Here is an 8,937-nt window from a genome sequence, read left to right on the forward strand (position 1 = left end):
ACCAAGTGATTAACAAAGATGTATAAAATCAATACTGCGTGCCCTAGATTAGGGCTGTTCTCTTAAAATTTGAGTACAGTGCCTGGATAATTGGGATTGAAGAACAAAAAAGAACTGGCTCTCAGTTGCTTCTTTACAGGTATGTAACAGCTGGGAAAGGCATAATGATGCAAGAATGGATGTTTCAGGGCAAAACTGACTATTGATGCAGTGCCAGACAGAAGTTCATAATCTGAATAGTTTAGTCTAGCTATTAAAGCACCACAAAAAAAAATTTTTTTTTACAAATCTGTGGTGTGATGTTGTGTCATCTACACTCTGAGACCAGTTTCTAGGCTTTCTCTTTTTAAGTGAGTACACCACAGAGAGACCCTGCAATGAGAGTGGCACCATATTGGCATGTAGGACTTTTCTTGGTCCTGCAGAGAGCTTATCCCACTGTTCAATAATTAAACATGAGGGAGCATAGACAGTCATATTGTGGACTCCCAGGCTCATGAATGACACCTGTAATCTCAGTAAATCCATTAAATCAAGAACCAGGTACAATCAGAAGCTATTTCTACACTGCTGGAGACTTCTGCCTCAAGAAGCTCTCTCTAGACACAAAGTCAAGTGGTGCGTTACCTTTCCTCCACAGCGCTCAAGCAGGCAGGTTATTACTTATACATTATGCACGGAGAGAGACTCCAAATCTGCTAAACTCGGTGATGAAACATTTTATAGCACTCCTGATGAATGAAAGAATAGCTTGCACACATTTTGGAAAGGAAATCCAGCAATGCAAATGACTGTATTATGTAGATCATTTCACAACCAGATACTGTAATTTAAAATGAAAGCAGTCAGTATTCAAACTATAAAAGTTTTTTTTTTTCTTTCATGGCTGAGTAGCCAGTCTTTCAAGCAAAGCAAACTTTCAAACTTTTGTCTTAGATAACCTGGCTGTTTGACACTGACAGTTGGGACTTACTAATCTAGAAAATTATCTGTGTTTCTTTTATGTTCCTTTACATCTACATAACTCCATATCTTTTTAATGAAGATGGTATTTAACTTAACTCTAGCAATTAGAGACTAACAACAAACTAGAAAATTGTTTTTCTTGTTGTTTGTTCATTTACCTTTGCTTTTAGCAATCTCAAATCTCAGTATCTTACATTAGTAAAAATAACAGCTCTTGCAAGACTCTTAAGTCTTTATTAAAGTCTAAAATACTGGATACTAAACATTATCTGAATTCCTTTGGTGTTGATTCTCGTCCTACAACAGTCTGAAAGTCTGAGATAATTTGACCAATTAAAAACAACAAAAAGCACAAACATGCTAGCATTCCTAAAAATATGAGATGGCCATGCTTCCTTTCTGCATATAACCAAGTTAACAGTTTTTGTGAAGTCATTCATTTTTATGTGGCTTTGTGACATGAATTTGACATGGATCTAAACACAATAGCAACAGAACTGTTTTCCTGGATGTGACTTAACACAGAAGAACTTTTAAAAACTAAACATTGTGGTCTATATGCACTGATGTGTGAAAATACAAAGCCAACGAGGAAAATCAGTAATTGTTAGTGATTGTGTCAGATTAGGATGGAAGGATACTTGCTGCAGTGTGGCCATGTTCTCGTGTGTCCAACAAGGGAAACCACAGCAACCCAGGAGTGAGTTTTCCATGAGTAATAGCCACGAAAATATCACTTATCCTAATGTTGGCATGGCAGGCAGGGATAATAATAACCACATTCAATAACAGTATCAATTATCATGTTGTTATTCAATAACAATAATTTGCTATTATCAAAAAATAGCATAAATCAGAAACATTTAGGTCGGATGTTAATGATTTTAGTAACACGGAAGCCTTGGGTGAACATGCACATTATGGGCAATGCAAACAGGCCGCTTGCACTCTCCGTCAGGCCTGGGTCAGCACGGCCATTCTAGCAAAAGCCACGTCAGCTGAATAAAGGCTTCTAAATGACATGTCACATGTACTTCTTTCATAGGAGGTCTGTGATCTATACTGCATGACAGTTTTCCTTGATGGCTTACTATGTATTATAATTCTCTATATTTATGAGAAGTCTTTCATCTAGAGATCTCATAGAGCCTTGTAAGAGGTGAATTTTTTCTATAATGACTTTGCAAAAAAACAGATTTCATGACCCGACTTTCCTGTTTTATTTAGTCATCAAAGCTATTTTCAATGAATAGGTATGTCCCATGTAACTAAAATTTAGGACTGCCTGAATTTCAGTCTGCTCTCTCCCTGCTCTCTAGGGCAAGGAACACAGGGCAGATGATGATGAATGATGAATGAAGAACATTCATATGTGTCAAATAGCAGCACAGGACTGTTTGCTACCAAAACTTTCAAAAACTGGGATTAAGTGAGACCTAAAAGGTCTCAAAGAATGGAAAAGGTCTCAAAAGAACAAAATTCCATTTTCTCTAAAGATAAATTAATTTAATCTGTAGAAAAATGAGTATACATGAAAAGTTTTCATTTGTATCTTTTTGGAAGATATGTAGGGGCACACATGTGATAAGGCACTACTGGTACATGTATCTACTTTTTAAACATATTTCATTTAATCGAGCTAACTCTTGAAATCAACAGATCAGTGTTTATGAATTCCAACTTAATCATTGCCATTACCACAGTGCATTCCCGTGTCAGAAATGAAGATGCTACCATCTCCAGGAAGAGGTCTGAATCACAAACACAATCTTTTCTAGAATTTTGCCTTTTCAGTGAGCTGTCACCTAACAAAGCGACCCAGCAGGCAACCTAATGTCCCTGCCAAGACATGCTGTCATGTTTGTTGTCTAGTGACAGGCCTGATAACTTGCCATCATTAGCAATCATGTCAAAGTTCCCAGTAGTATCAGTAACTTTTCTTTCTGAAAACTTAAAATTCTTCCTTGTATGGTAACATCTAGCTAACGTAAAGTGATCCAACAGTTACGAGCACTAATTCTCAGATACATTATCACATATGTAGATGGCTATGAAAGCCATTTTCCTCCAATTCCAATTATTATGTAGCCTGAAGTAATTGAAAAAATAATCAATTTCTTAGATGCCTATGATGCCTTATATAACAATCAGTAGATGTTTTAATAAAACAAATAGTTTATTAACTCCTCATTTCTGTTACATAGTCAGATATTGCAGGACTTTGGTATAACTCTATAGATATTTAAGCTCCTAACTTCTATTTAAAGACCTAATTCTCAGTGGCTTCAGTGGTAAGAAGGTAATTTAAATAGAATTTAGACATTTAATTGTGTTAAGGATGCAAGCCTTTGTCTTTCTACATCAGGTAGTTTCATCATCCCTTCCCAGACAGTCCAGTGTTGATGGTTTTGGCTTTTAGCTCTTTAGGCTCTGTGAAACTTGGTGCCTAAATGTCACCTCAAAATTCCAGAGGTTCAGATGGTTAACTACTATATTTAATGATCCAGTTTTAAAGTGTTAATAGTACTCTTTTTTATATTTTTTGTTTTTAATTAAAGCCTTCTATCATAATATCTGAATAAAAATTAGTAGAGCTAGTAGGGCCTTACATTATAATATGTATATTAAAGTATTCTGAAGCAGAAAAATATTTTCTTTGTGGACTCTATAGCAACTAACATATTCACAGAGCTTTGAACTTTATAGACCAATTACTGATGTATGCTCTAACTGGAAAACTATTGGAAATGATTACATTGGGTTTTACATTATGACTATGCAAGAACTATTTGATGTCCAGCAGGAGAGGTTCCCTGACATTTAACGTGTATAACCATTTAAGAAATGGGTTACAAATTGAGTTAATCTAATCCCATTTAAGGAGATTCACATTTAAGAGGCTCTGGTTTGCCTTTCAACTGGGTCATCTTGGCAGACTCTACTTAAAAACCAAGATTAAGGAAGTATGGAAAACAAAGCTCTCTGAAGGCTATTTAAATAGTTCAAAATCAGATTTTCATTACATGCAAAATGAGGCCAACCCGGTTGCAGTTCATTTCAAGTATGTCCTCATAAATGTTTTACAATTAATAATGTGAAACACAATTAAAATGTCTCATAATTAAGAGTTCCCTATGCTAGACAGAGTCGTCTCCTGTGTATGTAAACAGCTGGTGATTTATATGCTGGACTTGAGACAGTATCTCTTCCAGGGCTCTCAGTAGAGTATTGTGAATTACATTTTTCCAGGTTACATCTTTACATCTTCAGATGTAAATTCTTCACCAGACTCACTTCAGCAGCTCCCTGTATTAAGATGGAATATTCTGTGACACTGCTGTATTTTCTGCAGTTTTTTGCCCTTTTTTAATCCCTCTCTTGCCTATCAGGCTTTTATTCTAACTTGCATATCTCAATCTTTGTCTGCCTCATTTGCTTAATTAGGAGTATGCTCTGCTAATGTGAACAAAACCTAACTCTTATAAAGTCTGGTAATACAGAATGGAAAATTAGTGTTATATTTCTAATGCTTGGATAATAAATGAACTTCAGGATGAGTATTAATATCTTGAGAAAAAAACTTCCAATGACTCAAAATGTAAAGTGTTCTTTAGATTATTAATTAGGCTTTGGGAACCTTAATAATACACAAATAATCAGCAGAAGGCTGAAGATTGCCATTTTCAAATTTGGATGCCTCAATGTAATGATGTTAAGCTGTTCCTGTAAGAGCTCTGATTTTTTTTATGTCACACACAAACACACCATATCTAATGGAGATGAAAAGAGCTGGGTGTATTTAGTACACCTACAAAAGAGGGTCCCTTATTTACATGCCTAAACTGCATTCCTTAATACTCTCAATGTTGACAACCCTAGTTTGGACTCAAGTTGTTAAAAACCGCAACACGAAAATTCAGGATACACTAAATGGCACAAGAGATTTACTGCATCCAGGAGAGCAGTATGTGACTGTGCAATATCACATGGTAGTTTTTGGCTCTTACCCATGGCACTAACAGCAAGCCACAGGGAGCGCAGAGTAAGTCATCAGCAAAACAAGACAACTATAAATGGAACAAGTGGTCCATTATCAGCTGCAAAGCCAACATGCAGCAAAGAGCATCATGATGCAAAACAAAATGCTGATGTCAAAACTGAATCCCTTATGTGGCATGAGCAAGTAAAGAACTGTAGAGGACACTGTCTGATTCTTAGAGATCTCCCATGTACCTGGTTCACAGGTAGAAGGCGATACGGTTTTAGAAAGTATACATCTGTCCATCATACTCTCATTTATCTTTGGATGCAGCTAAAATTATTTGTACAATCAGCAATTTCAGGGATTTTTGTCTCCTGTGTGTTTTCTCATTTCCTCTCACATCAGCAGGAGTACTATAACGAAATGCAACAGCTTTTCTTGTCAGCCCACAGCAAGGATGAACATTTAGAATGGAACATGCTTTGTTTCTTGCTATGTCTCATTACGAACAGTATATCTGGGAAGAATAAAAGCCTGACTGTCTGAAAAGTTATGTATTTTGCTGTTAGAAGTCATACAGGAACAGTGTTCCTGTGTGGCAGCAGAGGTGGAAAGATACCTAACACTGGAGTATCTACAGAATAGCAATCATAGTAACTAATCTATAACGTGTTCCATTACATGACAACTATGTCTTCTGTTCCATAACATGATAATGGCTTCTTCTGTTCCCAAATGTAACAAAGATCCTCTTGGATGTCACTTAAGCTAGTTAGGGAAAGGACTTTAGCTGCTTAACAATATTGGCAATTGTAAATTGCCTCCTATAATTTATTTTAGTGCTGTTGTGAAATATATTAGAGTTAATATGGAAGATTTCAGGCCTCCAATAAAAGGAAAAAAAAAAGAAAAAAAGCTATCTCATATGTTTCAGTCAGTATAATTTTAAATAGAAGAAAACAGCGCAGTAGTCCATAACCTGTATCACATTACAGACAAGAGCCAAAACTGTCTATGTGAAGGCATAAAATATATAAAATACATCCAGGAAGAATATATTCAAGAAGTATTCCCTTGACATAAAGAGAATTTATACTTTCTTCCTGTGGCAGAGAATCCCATAAGATAATTATGCAACACTCCTTCTATCACTTTTAAATCCATTGGCTCTTAATTTCGCTGACTGCCCTCTTTAGAGGTGAAAAGGACCTAATTGCCACCCCATGGGCCACTAGCAAGTTCATGCACCTCTGAAATGTATTTTCCCACTCCTGTGCCCCATTTACTGTGTAATTTAACTTGATTGTGTTTCAAAGCACCTTCTTTCTCCCAGCTGCTAATTATTTTGTCATCTGATTTTTTTCTGATACAATGCCTGACAAAACAGAATGCTAAACTAGTCTTCTCCTTTACTTTATGTGGTTTGGAGCATTAGATAGACATCTTTAATATTTGTTAATCTTACTGAAACCTCCCCCCCCCCAAAAAAAAAAAAAATAACCATTGCCCAGCATATCCACCAGAATTTGGCACAGTTCTCCTTGTATTACTAGTCACACCATCTAAACCCGCATTGATTCAATACACAGAGAGAGGCAGCTTCTGGGGAAGGGGACACTGCTTCAGCACATAACTCGGTTTCAAAACATCCGCTAGCAACACTGTTTATCTTGGAAAAGACAACAGAGCTTTGGTCAGTTCAAAAAAAAAATGTCCAAACAAGGTCCTCAGCATAAAGTTCCATCATAGTTGCACGTTAGGCTTTTTAGGGCTCCTGTTGTTCTTTTCAGCTCACAGAGATCATACAGAGAACGAGGGATTCTGCAGCTCTTATGATGAATGCTGGCTGGGGGCATGGGAAACATCCAGGTGGTTGCTGTTCTAATAGTTACATGACACAAACTTTCGCTTAGATTTTCTCTTTGCTCTCTGACAACTCTAAGAACCTGTAAAAGAGAGAAATAACCACAGCATAGTTCCATGACAGCTTAAACCTTTTTTTATGAATTCCCATCCACCTGCCATACATTCTCAGCCCTTTGCACTAAACCCTGAGTTCATGCCAGACTACTATGAAACAATTCATTTGACTGAAAACCAGCTTTGCAAAAATGTTATTTTTTTTTGGTTCAGTTCGGGTCTCTAAGAATGCAGCCACATGAGCACCAATATCTGCATAAGGGATGCAAAATACTCTGTGCTCCTTGAGAAGCTACAAGGGCAGGACTGCAGCAACCCAGAACGAGGTTCTCTGAGACTGCAGTGGAATTTTATCCTCACTCGTCCCAAACTCATTTTAACTCCAAAATGATAGCCTGAAGTTCTGCACAAAACTAGGATATTTATTCTCACTAGTATTTGTAATAAATATTAATAACATATATTATCTAAAACTTTTACATCTAAAACATGTTGACATCAGCAACTTTAAATACTAGTCATAACATCAGCAAGCACAATCTGTTTCACTTCATAGAAATACTAATAACTTTTATTTAAAAAAAAAACTTTTTGTCATTTTTGTTTGATTGTTGGGACTAATTTTCACCATTTAGACTTCAGGAAATGGAGATAAACCAGCTGCAGCCTTGAGCAAAATCACAGCACAAAGAAGTATGTTATTTAACATTCTTTTTTAGAGAAGCTGATGGCTACTCAGCATCACACAGAACTAGTGCATAAACACAACGCTAAAGTGATGTAATGTGGAAATGCCAAAAGACTGTGAAATACTTTCTAAGGAGCTGTTAACATGTGCCTCAGGCTAAACTGCTGAGCTGCAAATTTAAGGGGCGTGTTGTCATTAACATTCAAATCACATTTGGCAGTGAGCAGGGAAGAATAGTAAATACAGAACCCTCTCCCTCCCCCACCAAAAAAAAAAATCTGTATTCTATAAATTGGAAAATCCCTGTGTTGAGCAATAGAAGAGAATAATCTTTATTGCCTTTTCATTACTTCCTGAGCTAATGGTCTGAAGTCCAGTCCTTGGTCTAAACATCTTCTTCACACAATGTTGTCATTTACGCATATTGTTATCCTAATGCTGGCCCAGGGCCTCAGAGCGTAAGACTGGACTTGGCCCTAAATATGTGAGTTACATCTTGGATGTCACGTGCCTAATGCAGGACATACACGTGCTTGGAAAAATGAGAGCGTTGCTTATGACCTTCCCAGAATCTAAATTCACTGTTAAATTTATTGTGAAATAACACAATCCCAGACAGATCTGTTAGGTTAATAGCAATGTTCAAGCATTCTCTAAAGCAACCTGATACAATCACTGATACTATAAAATTGGCTAGAAACATGTACCATGTACTAGCAGATGGTACATCCACACTCCTGAAAAAAAGATACAGCAAAACTAGGATTTCCAAAACACTCAAAAACGTAATGCACGGTGTGCCAAGCCTCCGTCTAGGGATGGCAGAGTTTGCTGGCAGATTCAGCTGGGATGGCTAGAGTAGCATTAGCTGCCCATCCTTCTGCTGAAAACCCCCCATGTGATCCAGCACTGACAGATTGCCACGTAATCACACCACAAGGGAGCTGAAAAACAGGTGAGAACAGTAACTTCTTCAGCTACTACAAATAAATAGTTGATTTGGATTACCCAAGAGAAGGAGTGCTTGCAGCTTGCACTTGCTAAAAGCTTCTTTGTCAAGAAGCCCTCAAGACCTTGATGAAGTGTGGGGATGGCTATGAAAATACTGATGCCAAGTAAATGTTATGAAATTGCTACCCAAGAAAATAAAATTTCAGGTGAGTCCTTGTAGAGGAAATTATCATCAGTTCTCCTCCCTGTGAGCTGAAAACAATGGAAATCCCTGGCACTTATAAAACAGTTTCAAAACTCTGAGCTTGCCTTTTTCACAAGGGTCTTCACAGACACATTTTCCATATATTTGCTGCTTGCAAGCCTAAGCCATGGTTTGGGTGTTTATATAAAGCTAAGGAGACATCTACAATACATCATTCCTAGTCAT

This window comes from Tinamus guttatus, unplaced genomic scaffold (assembly GCF_059628265.1).
Source record: "Tinamus guttatus ecotype Peru unplaced genomic scaffold, ASM5962826v1 Tinamus_guttatus_pri_ptg000052l, whole genome shotgun sequence".
Taxonomy (NCBI): Eukaryota; Metazoa; Chordata; class Aves; order Tinamiformes; family Tinamidae; genus Tinamus; species Tinamus guttatus.